We start from the raw sequence: 16,475 nt of genomic DNA on the forward strand, positions 1-16,475 counted from the left end.
GGTGGGACAGTACGGACAGTGCTCTCTGTGGGGTTCCCGGGGAATGAGCAACAGCCTGTGGAGACACCAGTTAAAACCAGTTAGGACTGGGGCGCTCCCCTCTGCACACCAGTGCTCTCAGTCTAGACTACAGTGCTCCCAGTCTGGCCCCCTGAGCTCAGCAGTCCACACCAGTGCTCCCAGTTCAGCTGGGGCACTTCCCAGTCCAGCTTGGGGCACTCACCAGTCCACACCAGTGCTCCCAGTCCAGCCCTCTCAGCTACCAGGCACACCAGTGCTCCCAGTCCAGCCTGGGGCGCTCCTGAGTCCAGCCTGGGGCGCTCCCTGTCCACACCAGTTCTCCCAGTCCAGACTACGGTGCTACTAGTCTGGCCCCCTGAGCTCAGCAGTCCATACCAGTGCTCCCACTTCAGACCCCTGAGCTCAGCAGTCCACACCAGTGCTTCAAATTCAGCCTGGGGCACTCTCCAGTCCACACCAGTGGTCCCAGTCAGTTCGGGGCACTTGCCAGTCCACACCAGTGCTCCCAGTTCAGCCTGGCGCACTCTCCAGTCCAGACAAGGCACTCACCAGCCCACACCAGTGCTCCAGTTCAGCCTGGGCACTTCCTAGTCCAGCCTGGGGCATTCTCTAATCATATCAATGTTTCCAGTCCAGCTTAGGGCACTCACCAGTCCCCAGCAGTGCTCCCAGTCGAGCCTGGGGCTCTCGCAGTCCAGACAAGGCACTCCCCAGTCCGCACCAGTGCTCCCAGTCTAGACTACGGTGCTCCCAGTTCAGCCCTCTCAGCTCCCCAGTCCACATCAATGTCTCCAGTCCAGCTTGGGGCACTCACCAGTTCACACCAGTGCTCCCAGTCCAGCTTGGGGCACTCCCAGTCCACACCAGCGCTCCCAGTTCAGCTCCCAAAAGCTCCGTTAAGGTTTCGCTTTCGAGCCCCCGCCCATCCTGCTCTGCCCCGCCCTCTCCCCGCCCTGCTCCGCCCCCATCCCCGCCCAGACCCCGCCTCCTCCTGCCCAGACCCCGCCCCCTCCGGCACCGCCTCCTTCGCCTCTCAACCCGCTCCAGCCCCCTCTGCCTGGCAACCGATGATGTCACCTCCGCTTTGACCTATCACAGACTCCATTTCAGGCGTGGGCGTGTCAGGCTGGGATTCCCGCGCGCGCGTTCCGGAAAACGGCGGCGGCTGCCGGGAAGGGACTGGGCCGCATCGGGACCACACCGGGACCGTCCGAGGGCGACACGGTCCGGACCGGGACACGCTGCGAGCAGCACCGGGGCCCACACGGGCCCCCGGGACTGCCCGGAACCACCGGCGAGAAGAACCGGGAGCAGGACCGGGAGCCAGCAGACAGACCGAGACCCACCGGACACAGCAGAACCCACAGGTCCCCGTGTCCCCGATACTGTCTCCCCCGTTCGCCGGTTCCTGGCCCTGCTGGGGGCCCGAGCGCGGGCGATGGACGCTGATGGGGAGCTGATGTCGGCTTCTGCTCTCGGTACGCAGGGACCCGACCGGAGGCCCAGGACCCCTTTGAGGGTCTTTCGGATCCGATTTGTGGGTTTGGACATAACAGGACCCCTTTGAGGAGCTTTGGGATCCGATTTGTGGTTTGGATATGGCAGAACCCCTTTGAGGGGCTTTGGGATCTGATTTGGAGGATTTGAACATAGCAGGACCCCTTTGAGAGCTTTGGGATCTGATTTGAGGCTTTTTGGACATAACTGGAGGGGGACAGGATGCCGTGGGGGGTTGCAAGGCCAATTTGAGGGGTCAGGACCCAATTTGGGGGAGGCAGAATCTGATTTGAGCGAGGTCAGAAACCAATTTGAGGGGTCAGGACCCAATTTAGAGGTTTTGAGCACCCAGTTTGGGAAATCAGATCTGATTTTGGGTTCAACACACAATTTTGGCAGTGGTCAGGATACAATTTCCAGTCCTCTTCCCTCAATTCAGGGGTCACCACCCATCGTGGTGTTGCTGATGCTGTGTCCCCACCGGTGAGGTGGCCGCCCCCTACTTCACGGGCCATGTCACGACCGGGTGGCACAGGAGGAGGACGCCTCAGGCGCTGTGTGGCCCCTGGGGCTGGGTAGGTGGGTGACACCGGGTGAAATAAACAGGGCAGGAGACTTTTTCTCCTTTTTAATGCCTTTATTAAAAGTGATCAGCTCAAGGTTGGAAGCTCGATGGGTCCGAAACTGCTCCCAGGGTGACTCGGAGGAGGAGGAAAGTGCAGCTTTGTCCACTAAAGGGCAGAGCTGGGGGTCCCACCTGTGACGGTGTTCACAGGGGTTCTTGGATGAGGGAAGAGATGAGGATCTGACTCCATGTTTCAGAAGACTTGATTTTTTATTTTATATATATTACATTAAAACTATACTGAAAGGATAGAAGACAAGGTTTCATCAGAAGGCTAGCTAAGAATAGAATAGGAAAGAATGATAACAAGGGTTTGTGGCTAGGACAGAGTCTGAGCCAGCTGACTGTGATTGGCCATTAATTAGAAACAACCACATGAGACCAATCACAGATGCACCTGTTGCATCCCACAGCAGCAGATAATCAATGTTTACATTTTGTTCCTGAGGCCTCTAAGCTTCTCAGGAGAAAAAATCCTGAGGAAAGGGTTTTTCATGAAAAGATGTCTGTGACACTTCACCTTGGCAGCAACTGGTATAATTGGTTCACTCTGCAACCCTTTTTTGCCCAAAAAATTGGCAGATTTTTTTATTTATAACACCCCTGACCCCTCTGTCCATCCCCGCTGAGCCATCACAGAGCTGGGCTGTGACAGCCTGGCAGCTGAGGTCTTTGCTCAGGGTGAGAGGCAACAAAGGTTCTCAGCATCTCTGCAGGCTCGGTACTTTGTTCCTCACCTCCAGACATCACTCTGATCTCTTAATTCTGTATTGGCTCGTTGTTTTTGGGTTTTTTTTGGTAAGTTTGGTGGGGTTGCTTCCCATGGCATGCTGGTCCCGAGGTTATTTTGCATTTTCTCTGATGCCCCCCCCCCCCCCCCCCCCATATCCCGTCCTCTCACTGTTTGGAGAGAAGGGCCATCAATTTAGCCTCAGGCAGGGCCATTCCGATACAAAAGAAGCGATTAACTAAAACGACTGGTGATTACAATAGCAAACAGGTAGAACTTCACTGTGTGTTCACAGGGGTTCTTGGGTTGGGGAAGAGATGAACATCTGACTCCATGTTTCAGAAGGCTTGATTTATTATTTTATGATGTATATTACATTAAAACTATACTAAAAGAACAGAAGAAAGGATTTCATCAGAAGGCTAGCTAAGAATAGAATAGGAAGGAATGATAACAAAGGTTTGTGGCTCGGACAGAGAGTCTGAGCCAGCTGACTGTGATTGGCCATTAATTAGAAACAACCACATGAGACCAATCACAGATCCACCTGTTGCATTCCACAGCAGTAAATAATGTCAATGTTTACATTTTGTTCCTGAGGCCTCTCAGCCTCTCAGGAGGAAAAATCCTAAGGAAAGGATTTTTCAGGAGAGATGTCTGTGACAGCCTGACTGCCTGTTCTGACAAAAGCCTGTGCTCTAAGAAACTGCTGCAGCCCAAGACAGAGATAAAGGGGGGGCCCTTGAACTCTGAAACAGAGAGAGAGGCTGCTGTGGAAAGCAGGGTCAAAATGACCCCAGGAATTCTTTCTGATAAAGAAAAATTCACAGGAAATGTAACAGGAAATCAGTAGAATGAATATGTTATGAACCTGTTGTGAAATTGCATGCAGATGTATTTGAGAGGGAGCTATGTCACTGTGTTCTCAGGGGTCCAAGGATGAGGGAAGAGATGAAAATCTGACTCCGTGTTTCAGGAGGCTTGATTTATTATTTTATGACATATATTATATTAAAACTGAGCAGCCCAGCTTCTGTCCAGGCATTATTTCTTCTAAACAGCCCATTATTGGTCCAGGGATTATTTATCCTGAGCTGCCCAGCTTCTGTCCAGGGATTATTGATCCCAAGCACCCCAATTTCTCTCCAATGATTATTGATCCCTTGCCTGTAGGGTTCCTGCACACCTCAGTACTCCTCAGATGATTGAGCAGCCCAACTTCTGTTTGGGGATTATTGATCCCAAGCAACCCAACTTCTGTCCAGGATTATTGATCCTGAGCTACCCAGCTCCTGTCCAGGATTATTGATCCTGAGCAGCCCAACTCCTGTTCAGGGATTATTGATCCTGAGCTACCCAGCTTCTGTCCAGGGATTATTTCTCCTGAGCAGCCCAGCTTCTGTCCAGGGATTATTGATTCCTTGTTTGTAGGGTTCCTGCACACCCCAACACTCCTCAGGTGATTTAGCACCACAGTAGCCCCTGGATGCAGAGACATTTCTCCATCACATTTAAAAGAAAAGTTCAGGTGGGTTTTCCAATGAGCAATGTGGATTTCCCTGGAGTTCAGCAGCCAGGATCACATACCCCAGAACCAGAGCTTCTGTATCCCTATGGAAAGGTGATGGCACAGGGAATATCTGCTCTGCTGCTCACAAACAGCTGCAGCTGCTTTGGGTGCCTGAACATCTGCAGTGACAACTGCACCCAGCTGTTCCTGCTGCAGGGAGCAATTTTGGGAAAACATGGGCAGGATTGAGATGCTGTTCCCAGGTGCCTTCTAGAGCAGTATCAATAATCTTTCTGGAAGGAATGAGCTCCTGAGATTTGTTTTGCATTCTTTTATAGAAGAAAAGAAATTTATTAAACTTTTGGTTTGTCCGGTGTCATTGGAGAGATGGCACTTTCAGCCTCCAATCCATGGTTACTTTTAAAAACCTATAAATGTTAGTCAGAAAATAAACTTCCTTTTCCTTCACCTTCAGAATCCCTGAAAAGAACTGCTGCACCTCACCTGCACCTGGGTGCTGGGCCCCAGCTCCTGAGGGCAGCATCATCTCCCTGCTCACCTGTGACACAGGTACCAGCTGGGGAGTGAAAGAGCTGGGGCTGGGTGATCCCAGCGACAAAATAAAGCTATGCCTGCTTTTAATGTACGAATTGGTGTTAAAAAGTGTGAAAAACGCTAATCACGTGTTTTTAAAATTTCAAAAAGTTGAATGATAATAAAATGGTTATAAAATAGCAATATAATTAGAGTAATAATAATTTGGACAATTTGGATTAGGACAATAAGAGGCAATAGAAGCAAAGAATTATGCATGTCCGGGTACCTTTTTCTGGGCAAAATAAGCCTGATAAAGGACACACGTTAACAAGGGACTAACCCTTAAAAAACAATAACCTGTTGCATATTCACACACCTCATACATGATGCATAAATTCCATTCAAACACAGGATTCTGTCTGGTCAGTGTCAGCTTCTTCCTTTGAATCCTGACGGCTTCTTCCCGAGTGAGGCGGGAGGAAGTTCGTTTCTTCTGATAAGAGAGCAATAAATTCTCTTTCTCTGAAAGATTTAGGTGTCCTTTGGCTGCTGACTGGTGTGAGTCCTTTCTTTTTTCAAAAAAAAGTATCTTACATAGCATAGTTTCTATTTTAACGCTTTGTTACAATCTACAACTAGATTTAACACGCTACTTAAGAAAACTAATACAGCATCACTTTCTAACGTAACACATAAAGTATTCGTTTGAATATCTGCCAAAAGCCAATAAGAAACCGCGCGTTATTCAAAATGCCCATTGCGTTGGGTGGAAGACGCTGATTGGTGCCGGGGCAGGCGGAGGCGGCTGCGGGCGGGTCCCGTTGCCAGCCCGGCCCTGCCCGTTCCGGCCGCGTGTCCCTGGCAGCGGAGCGGCGGCGGCGGCGGCGGCAGCGGGTGTGTGGTGCGGGCCGGGCCCGGGGCTGGTGCAGGGCCGGGCGGATCCGCGGTGCCCGAGCGGGGCTGGGGGGGCCGGGCAGATCCGCCGTGCCGGAGCGGGGCCGAGCATGGCCGGGCAGATCCGCGGTGCCCCGAGCGGTCGCTGCCCCGAGCGCGGTCCCCGAAGAGCGCTGAGGCCCAGGGCCCGGCGAGGTGGCTGAGGGCGATGTGGGCGGCGGGGCCGAGCCGAGGCCGCGGGAAGAGCCGGGCCGGGGCGGCTCTGCCCGGGGTGGGTTTTGATGCTAACAGCGCCGGGCCAAGGGCTGCTGTGGCGGGGCCCGGCTGCAGCCACAGAGAGCGGCCCTGGGCGCTGGAAACGGCGGCTCCGGGCTGGGAGGGCCCCAGCAGCAGCAGGAGGAGGAGGAGGCGGTGGCCGGGCCCGGGATGAGCGCTGGCATGTATTATCTGAGCGGCTCTGATGTCTCTCACGCTTTAGCTCTAGAATTACTCTGAGGCCCGGCCCGCCCCCGATCCATCTGGCAGTGCAGCTTTTCCCACTACTGGCATCGAGTGCTCAGGCCAGGCTGGGGCGCAGCCTGGGGAGAGGGCTCTGAGGCAGAGGGGGAATTTTCCAGAGGAGAAATCCATTTGGATTGAGGTGAAATGTGCATCTGTGAGTTCAGTCTGCAGCTTGCTGTTTAGTCTGTCTGTGACTGTGTTCACAGGGGTCCAAGGATGAGGGAAGAGACAAGGATCTGACTCCATGTTTCAGAAGGCTTGATTTATTATTTTATGACATATATTATATTAAAACTATACTAAAAGAACAGAAGAAAGGATTTCATCAGAAGGCTAGCTAAGAATAGCAAAAGAAGGAATGATAACAAAGGTTTGTGGCTCGGACTCTCTGTCCGAGCCAGCTGACGGTGATTGGCCATTAATTAGAAACATCCACATGAGACCAATTACAGATCCACCTGTTGTGTTCCACAGCAGCAGATAATCAATGTTTACATTTTGTTCCTGAGGCCTCTCAGCTCTTCAGGAGGAAAAATCCTAAGGATTAAAGGATTTTCCATAAAAGATGTCTGTGACACTTATGCATAGTAAACTTTTTTCCCAAAGAAGTTTCCGTATTCCAAGACCTGTTTAGCATGGGTCCTCCTCAGTTCCGCCTTTTTAGGGCATGTGTATTCCTTGGTTGTGGTTTTGGTCCTTTCTTATCATCTTCAGTTTTGGCCGCTGTCCACACTGCCTTCAGAGGATGAGTGCTGATAGCTGGTAATTAACAACAGAAGTAAAAACTGTATCTTTATAACAAAGTTATTTTAACAGCACCCATATAAAATCCATGTTAACATTTGCACAAAGCCAATATTGCAATCTATAGCAGGCCAAGGGCCGGGCACCCCTCGGCGGCTCCGGCCTGGCAGAATTTTGGGGGTCCCGGTGTTTGGTGCCGGCAGAGCACCAGCGCTGGGCCGGGGCTGCGGGGGACCCTCCCTGGGGGGCAGTCAGGCTGCCCGGGGCAGGCGCTGCAGCATCAGCCCAGAGCCACAGGGGGATGGCCCGGGCCTGGCAGGCTGGGGGCTGGCACAGCGGAGAGGGGGCCCCGGAGCTGGGGGAGCCTCTGCAGCCTGCGATGTCGGACACCCCAATAAGGGGGAGCCCAGGAGCCCGGAGATGGTGGCACCATGGACAAGGGACACCCATGGTGTGAAGAATGCATATTTTATGATTGGCTCTTTGCAAATATTAAAACGAATGTTATGTGTTATGTTAGAATGTTATGCTGTATTGATTTATTAATTGATTTTTTAAGTGTGTTAAATATAGTTTAGGTTATAACATAATGTTAAAATAGAAACTGTGTATGTGAGGTATTTTTTAAAGAAAGGAATGAGGTACTCGCAGCAAGATGGCAGCCACAGGACACCTAAATCTTTCAGAGAAAGAGAATTTATTGCTCTCCCATCAGAGGAAACTAACTGCTTCCTGCCTCTCTCAGGCTTGAAGATGCTGTCAGGATTCAGAGGGAGAAGCAGACAGAATCCTGTGTTTGAATGGAATTTATGCATCATGTATGAGGTGTGTGAATATGCAACAGGTTATTATTTTTAAGGGTTAATCCTCGGTTAATGTGTGTCCTTTTTTGGGCTTATGCTGCCCAGAAAAAGGTACCTTGACGTCTGTTACTCTTTGCTTCTGTTGTCTCATATTGTCCTAAATCCTAATTGTCCAAATTACTAATGCTCTAATTATATTACTATTTTTATAACCATTTTATTACTATTAAACTTTTAAAATTTTAAAAACAAGTGATTGGCGTTTTTCACCCTTGGGTACCCTGGGTGCTGAAACAAGGACCTAGCACAGGCAGCACCCCTGGGCCCCTCTGACTCACCTGGGGAGCCCAGGGAAGGAACCTCTGGGATTGCCCCAGCAGCCCAGAGAGAGGGGACACCAGTACACACTGGGGCTGCAGTAGCCCAGACAGGAGGGAGCCCCTGAACTGCAAAGTAGGGAGACCAGAGAGGGGAACTCCTTGGTGGGTGTTTTTTTGCTGAATTTTGGAGGTTTGGGGTTTTTTGAGGGTGGCTGAATCCTGGTGGTCTGGAGGTTTTTATGGACATCAAACACCTGGTGAATTCTAGAGATGGAGTCAGGCAGGAGGAACAGCTAGTCCCCAAAATCCCACTCTTGGCATCCCTCATCCCCGTCTGCAGTCCTCCCTCTAACATCCCTAAGCCTCTGGGAAGAGCCCAAAGGGATGGAAGTGCCTAAAACGCTGCTGAAGTGCCTGAGCTGCTCTCACCTGTGGATGTTCCTGTCCACAAGCCTCTCCTGGTCAGTGCCACGGGGGGCTGGGAAGGAGTTTAGGGGATCCTGAGAGGATTGGAAGGGGTTCTGGTGGCTCTTGGCTCCATTTGTGGTGCTGGGAAGGGGTTAAGGGGGCTCTGGAGGGGTCTGTGGGAGAGTTTTGGGAGTTCTGGAAGGGCTGTGTGGCTTGGAGAGAACTTGGGTGGGTCTTGGCAGAGGTGGGAAAGAATTTTGATGGATCTTGGGGCCATTTCTATTGCACAGAGTGGTTTGGGGTGTGGGGGACAGCAGGGATCTGGGGGGTGGTTTGATGGAGCTGGAGTGGCTGTGGGGCTGGGAGGGGGTTTTAGGGCAGTCGTGACCCCCAGACCCCCAGAGCTGCCCCCAGACCCTGTGCACAAGGTGCTGCTGGGGGACAGGGGCTCCATGGAGGGGTTTGTGTTCCTGGCACTGTGGGAGTGAGGGGGGATCCCCAGGGGCCGTGTGTGACCCCTGCATGCTGGTGTCACCCCCTTGTCCCTCCCCACAGGGCTGCCCCAGCTCTGCTGCCCCAGAGGGAATTTGGGGAGGGGGCAGAGGGGGTGAGCAGCCCCTGCTGGGGGATGGCCCCAGCCCAGCCCCTTTGTTCAGCACCGAGCTGGGCTGGGGCCGCAGGAGGAAGAGGCCGATGGGAAGCAGATCCTGCAGCTGGGACAGTGCTTGGGGTCAGGGCAAGGTCCTGCCCTGCACACCTGGCTCAGGTGTGAGCCTGCCCCAGCAAGGGAGCGGGACATTCCCATCCCCACTGATCAGGGCTGGGAGCAGCACTTGGAGCACGGATGTGGAAATACTGGGAGCGACTGGGAGCTCACTGACAGGGTGAATTATCCCCCCTTCCCCTTCTGAGGCCACCCTGCCAGCTGAGAAATGCTCCTTGTGCCTTGGCCTTGGCCAACAGCCCCTGGGCTCAACTCCTCTGCAGCTCATCACAAACACTGTCTGCTCCAGGCACTGCTGCTGCCCAACCAGCTCCTGGTTCGTTTAGCAGCAGCCCTGGGAACTGTTTTTGTTCCCTCAGTGGCACAAGATCCCTGTTCTCACCCTGCCAAAGAAAGCTGTTGGTGCCAAGTGCGGCCAGGATGAACCATTGCTGGGACTGAAGCCCCTCTCTTGGGGCCGTGCTCCAAAAGGAGCCCTTGGAGCTCTCCTGGGCCAGCGACTTCCTCTGAGTGGGGCCTCTCCCAGCTGGGAACTCTCCCGTTTGCTGCACTCGGGGATCCTGAACAACGACAGAGCGTGGGCTGATCCCCCCACTCCTCCAGGCTCAATCCTTTGCCCGCTGGGGAGATGCCACAGCATCCTCAGGGAGCATTGCCTGCCTTCAGGGGAGTTGCTCACAGGCGCCTTGCCCTGACTCTTTGTGTCTGTGTGCACACAGGAGTGCCTGTGCTGGGGAAATGTGGCAGAAATGCTGCTCTCTGAGGGGTTTGAGTGCCTTGGATAGCTGAGCCACTCAGGCTTTTAGGTAAGGTTAAATCACAAGCTGTAAGTGAATTTAAATGCTGCTAAGAGTAGTTCTTAGTAACTAAGTTGTTACCTTTAATATAAGTTACAAGCTAAGTTAAATATTGTAAAGTGTTTTTCCTCTGTTAAATTCAAAATCATAGGTTTAAGTTAGGTTAAATGCTGTTACACTCTGCTCTTTTGCTAAATTGTGAACTTGAAGGTATCAGTTAACATTAAGGTACAAGTTAAGTCCTGTTAAGTTTGAGCTCTGTTAAGCTTTTAGGCTGTATTCCTTTTATCCTTGCCCTCACTGTCTTTGTGTCACACACACAGGGACAGTTCTCAGTTCATTTCTGGTTTGATTACCTGGACTCTGTTTGGTTTTGCTGTTGCTTTGTTTCCCTGGTGTGCCTGAAGTGTCCAGTCAGGAGCAGAGTGACTCTTGCCAAGGAACTCTGTGCTGCTGTCCCTTAATATTAAATCTGGTTTTTGTTGCTCCCTTGCTGGGATTTTTTCAGCGCTCTCAAGCCCTTGTTCGTAACAGGGTGAAGGAGCCCTGGCTCAGGCTCTGGCCCTAGGGGACACGGGGACGCTGCCGGGGGGTCCCTGTCCCCCTGTGCCACCCCCAGGGCCCAGCCCCCCGTCCCCGTGTCAGGCTCTGGGGTCGATCTCGTGGAACATCCTCTGGGGGAGGCTGCGGAGCCGGGGGCAGGGGGACCCAGAGGGACGGGGAATCCTGCTGTGCACAAGTAGGGTTGGACTGCTCTGGGGGAAATTGAGGGGGGCTGGGGCAGAGTGACCTCCCCAGGGACCTCACACAGCTCCTGTGATGTCACACAGACCATTTGATCTCACACAGCCCCTGTGATGTCACACTGACCCTGTGATGTCACACAGACCATGTGATCTCACACAGCCCCTGTGATGTCACATAGCCCATGTGATGTCACACAACCATCTCTGTGATGTCACACTGCACCTGTGATGTCACACAGTCCTGTGATGTCACACTGTCCCCGTGATGTCGCACAGTCATATATGTGATGTCACACAGCCTCCTGCTTTGTCACAGAGCCAACTCTATGTCACCTTGTGATGTCATACAGAAGTGCTGTGACATCACAGAAGACCGATGACACAAAGTCACCCTGTGATGTCACAATCTGTTCTCTGATGTCACAGCCTGCTCTATGATGTAACACAGCCACTGGGTGATGTCACAACCCACTCTGATGCCACAGAGCCACCCTCTATAATGGCAGACTCTGCTCTATAGCCTCATATCCTGCTCTGTGATGTCACAACCGCCTCAGTGATGTCACAAAGCCCTCAAGAACTCAGTTCTATTGAAACACTGAAGTTTCTTGGACTTTAAATAGATCCCTGTGAGGGACACAACTGAGGAAGTGTCCCCAGGTTCCAGCTAGAGCAGAACACTGCAGGCAGTGATGACAGGTGGGGACAAACAAGGCAAAGGTGTCTCTGGTGCTGAGCACACCTGGATGTGTTTGAGGAATGCAAAGGGCCAAGGCCTGAGCCCCAGCCCCTGGCCAGGCAGATCCTGTCCCTCCCTGCTTGCTCAGGGCTCTTCCCGGGATGGGCACTGGCATGTGGGGATGTGCAATGCCAGGGGCAGGAGCATGGGGTGGCCCCTGCCAGGCTGCTGAGCGGGGACAAGGAGGCAATGAGGCCCCAGGCCTGCAAGGGTCACTTGTCTCCTCCTGGCCCCAGGACCAGCAGCCATGGCCAAAGTGCTGCCCAAGTTGGCTCTGGCAGGGCTGTCTTGCAGCTGCTGCCCATCCCTGTGCCCTGTGCAGCCCAGGCTGTCCCACGGAGTCCCTGCCCTGTGCCTCTGTCCCTGCAGGCTGTCGGCATCCCCCGGCTGCCCCACCTGGCTGGGCCCTTCCTTTGCTGACAGCTCTGCCTGGCCACTGCATGGTGTTTGGATTGATTGATCAATTAGATCAAAGCTGTATTGGACTGTCTGAAAGGGGATGAGTTTCTTAATAAGTACAGTATGATATGATGTAATGTAGTAGAATAAAGCGATGGATCAGCCTTCTGCAATCATGGAGTCAATGCTAATTATTACCTGGCTGGGAGCCTGCAACAGCAGGCAAATACTGCAGTACTGATAAACAGAGGTACAGCCAGGGGAGGGAGGCAGGTGGAAAAGGCTTTGTGCTGTCCCTGCTCTGAGGGGATCCTCAGCACGGCCCTAAAGATCTGCACATAGGAGAAAACAATGAACCCAAAACAACCAAATACCAAAGACTAAGCACGATGAGCCCAAGTTCCCTGAGGCTGGAGTGTGAGCAGGAGAGCTTGAGGATCTGGGGGATTTCACACAAGAACTGGCCCAGGGCATTGCCGTGACATAGGGGCAGGGAAAATGTATTAGCCGTGTGCGTGAGAGCATTGAGAAAGGCATTGGCCCAGGCAGCTGCTGCCATGTGGGCACAAGCTCTGCTGCCCAGGGGGCAGAGGGTCCTGTGGTGCAGGGCTTGGCAGATGGACACAGAGCTGTCGGACCACATGAGGGTCAGAAATGAAAGCTCTGCTGTGATAAAGAACAAAAAGAAAAAGAGCTGAGCAGCACATGCTGAGTAGGAGATGATCCTGGTGTCCCAGAGGGAATTGTGCACGGCTTTGGGGACAGTGGTGCAGATGGAGCCCAGGTCAGTGAGGGCCAGGTTGAGCAGGAAGAAGAACATGGGCGTGTGCAGGTGGTGGCCACAGGCTACGGTGCTGATGATGAGGCCGTTGCCCAGGAGGGCAGCCAGGGAGGTGCCCAGCAAGAGGCAGAAGTGCAGGAGCTGCAGCTGCCCCTGCCTGCCAATGGCAGCAGGAGGAAGTGGCTGATGGAGCTGCTGTTGGACATTTGCTGTTGCTGCACTTGGGCACCTGTTCATGGAGAAAGGGACAGTGAAGGGTTAGAGGAGATACCAGTAACCAAAATCAAAGCAATTTCCCATACACCCTCCTTTGTAACACACAGAGACATGCTCTTGTGTTGAAGAGTTCTGATGTTTTCTTTTTAAGCTCTTTCCATGTATTTCCTGGTATTCTTGGATATCAGAAACCCTCAGCATTTCTGCTGCCCTCTGGTAGAACACAGTGATTTCCCTGAGGCAAGATAATGAGTGGAGACTGGGGGCAGATGATCTGTCACTTCATTCTGTTTGCAGTTCCTCTGGGCTTTCACTTTTCTCAGGTGGAGGATATTCACAGTCCCACGTTTCTCTTAAAAACCCCCAGGCACTGCTGAGCGCAGATGGATTCATCACAGCCCAGCTCCACATTTGTAGCCAAGGACTCACATTGCTCATTTCACCAACCCAGCAGCATTTTCAGTGTCACAACACCTCTGCCTTTCCCCATGGATCTTATCACTGAGAGATGTTCTAGGACAGGTTTGCATGCTGGGTTGAAGCTCCCGGCTTGGACTGAAATCTCAGAGGGACTTCCAAGTGTCCTTATGATGGCATTGGATAAAGGGAGATGCAGCTCCTTCCCTGGCTGCACTGACAGCATTGCCCAGAGCTGGGCACTGGGGACAGCATCACCCTGAGCCAGCGGTGCCCCCTCCAGAGCCCCCAGGGCCGGGCAGCTGCTCCCAGCCCTGTGCTCTGCAGAGGGAACTGGGCCCAGGGCTGCAGAGCTGCCCCACGGCTCTGCTGCAGCTCTGCCTGCACAGGAGGGGCTGCACGCCTTGGAGCCCCGGCTCTGAGGGCAGAGGCTTGGCTGGGGCACAGGAGGGAGGGGGCTTGTTCAGAGGGAGGGGCTGCACTGGAGGGGATCCTGTGGACATCTCTCAACTCACGCTGCCACAGCATTGCTGGTTTTTTTCTCTCATTGCCTGATCTTCTCTCTGCTTCCTGAAGATTTTCCTCCTGCAGGGGTTTCCAGCCCTCACAGACCCCAAATCTCTGTGCACTCTCCCTGGCCCTACAGAACCCTGCCTGTTTGCAGGGCACTCTCTGGGGGCAGGTTCTGTTTGCAGCTTGGAGAAAGAACAGCTCAGACTCAGCCTGATGACTCCAGCAAGGGTGATGCTGCTGCTGACCATATGCAGAGTGGCTGAAGGCACATCAGGGATCTCCTGTGAACCTATTGATCACTGGAAGGAACAGTTCAGATGTCTCAGGGACTTGTCAAAATTCATAATCGTCCTTTAATATTTATCCCCCCCTCCATGTCATTCTCCAGTATTAGGAATCTGAAGACAAAGTCTTAGGAAATGTCCTCATTTTTATCAAAATCCTTGTCTTGGAAATATTCTGTGACTGATCAGAAGCCAACAGCATATCAGAGCTTCATGAGCATTTCACCTCCCCTGCACCAGAAATACTCAGAGATGTACTCACAGAGTCTGTAGGCATTGGGATGTTCCAGCTGTAGGAAATCACTCCAGGAGCGGCAGCTGCATTGTCCTGCAGCCAGAGGTTCCTGTGCCAAGGCTGGCAGTGATTGTGCCCCAGGCACTTCTCAGCCCCTTCCCAGCCCTGCCTGATTGAAACTCTCTGTGCCTCTGTGCTGTGCCTGGGGTGGCTGCAGGCAGTGCCCCAGCCCTGCTGGGCTGTGCACAGGAGCTGCTCCTGGGCAGAGCTGTCTCTCTGCAGTGCTGCCCTTGCCAGGAGCTGCCTCGGCCAGGAGCACAGCCCAGCTCAGCAGCACAGACACAGCACAAAGACTATAATGAGCCTCTGGGGCTTTGTGCTGATGCCCTGAACATCAGTCCCTGAGAGGGAGCTGAAGAAACTTCTCCAGAACTCCAAGTCAGAATCCAACTCCAAAGTTTCTTTGACTTTTAATGGCTCTCACTGAGGGACACGACAGAGAAAGTGTTCCCAGGCCCCAGGCAGAGCAGAGAACAGGAGGCACTGATGACAGCTGGGGACAAAGAGAAGACAAGTCTTGCTGCCCAGGGGCACAGCAGGGTCTGTGCCACCAAGGGCTGTGAGGAGACACCTTGTCCTGGGGTGGGACAAGACACTGGGGCCTCCTGGCACAGCCCCATCCAGGCTAGGCGCTGTCAGCCCCTTGTCCTGCCCTCAGCATCCCCCCCTAGCTCACATCCCAGCGGCCTCAAGGATCTGCTGGAAGGAGTCCCTGGGGAGCCTTGCTCAGCAATGGCGCTGGGGGCTCCTGAATGCTCCCTGCAGGGACTGCAGGTTTTTCAAAGGACTTTGGGTTTTGCTTTGGCCTTGCAGTCTCTGAGAGCTTTGTGCAATCATGGCCTCCAATTATCTGCTGTAATTAGTCCATGGAGAGGCTTTGTCAGTAACAACCCTCAGTGGGGCTCATTAATGCTTCAAGGTACTTCAGTTATTTTAAGGTACTTGGTGTTTCCCTTTTGATAGAGACTCTGTGAGAGATTTGTGCAATCATGGCCTCAGTTATCTGCTTTAACGAGTCCCTTGAGAGCTTTGTATTGACACTCAGTGGAACTCATTAATACTTTGAGGTAATAATGGTTTTTAAGGTGCTTTGGAATTTCCTTTCCTCAGTGAGGCTTCTGAGAGGTTTTTGTGCCATCTGGCCTCCAATTCTCTCCTCCAAGGAGTCATGAGGAGCATGTTTTGGGGATGGACCTCAGCGGGACCCATTCATGCTTTGAGACACTCTGGGGTTTTCTTCTGTCTTTGACTCCTGGAAAGGTTTGTGCAATCTCCTCTCAGACCTTGAGATTCAAGGGCTCAGCTCCAAATGCACCATGGGGCTCATTAGAATCAAGCAAGTCCTGACAAACCATGGTTTTGCCTTGATTTCCCTCTACTGTAGTGCAGTTCACTAGGAAGTTTTTTTTCTATTGTTATGGAGAAATATTTCAAAGAGCTTCTAATAAATCCACATTCCTGTTTTAAGGGTGTATGGTTCTATTTAGAGAAGAAATGTTAGCAGAATTCTGTGACTGACATTGTCCCAGGGACATTGCTAAAGGAGCTCTGGCCTGCTCTGAGAAGCTGTGTCTTGAGATCTGACACAGTGTGGAGAGCCTTGCTCCACATTTCCAAACCCCATCCTGTCTCTCCTCACTCACCTGGCATCAGCTTAGCTTGGAGAACTGGCTGCTCTCAGGCAAAGAGGGTTTTTTTTCTTTTCTTTTAGCGCTCTAAAACTCCTAAGCTCCCTGTTGAAAACAGACACCCTCCTCAAGTGTGTGCCAAGCCCAAGCTGCCACCAAGACCCCTCCAGACTTGCCCTGGGCCAGCTGTGAGGACATGTGAAGGCCCAGAGGCCTACCATCAGAGTCTCAATCCCCCAGACATGGAGGACTGGTTCTAGATAAGAGGAATAGGCTTTCAGGTTAGGGTGAGATGCTTTCTTCTCATATTGACCTTTGCAGACACATGCTGATTTATGTTATGTTA

At 52.6% G+C, this 16,475-nt stretch overlaps 1 non-coding gene across 1 annotated transcript; it reads left to right on the forward strand.

Annotated features, from left to right (window-relative positions):
- Nucleotides 1–6,232: 6,232 nt before the first annotated feature.
- Nucleotides 6,233–6,315, forward strand: LOC134413976 (small nucleolar RNA SNORD45). The gene has a single exon (XR_010026630.1). It is a non-coding gene; the product is annotated as a small nucleolar RNA SNORD45 (small nucleolar RNA).
- Nucleotides 6,316–16,475: the final 10,160 nt, after the last annotated feature.

The sequence above is a fragment of the Melospiza melodia genome, unplaced genomic scaffold (genome assembly GCF_035770615.1).
Source record: "Melospiza melodia melodia isolate bMelMel2 unplaced genomic scaffold, bMelMel2.pri scaffold_62, whole genome shotgun sequence".
Classification (NCBI taxonomy): Eukaryota; Metazoa; Chordata; class Aves; order Passeriformes; family Passerellidae; genus Melospiza; species Melospiza melodia.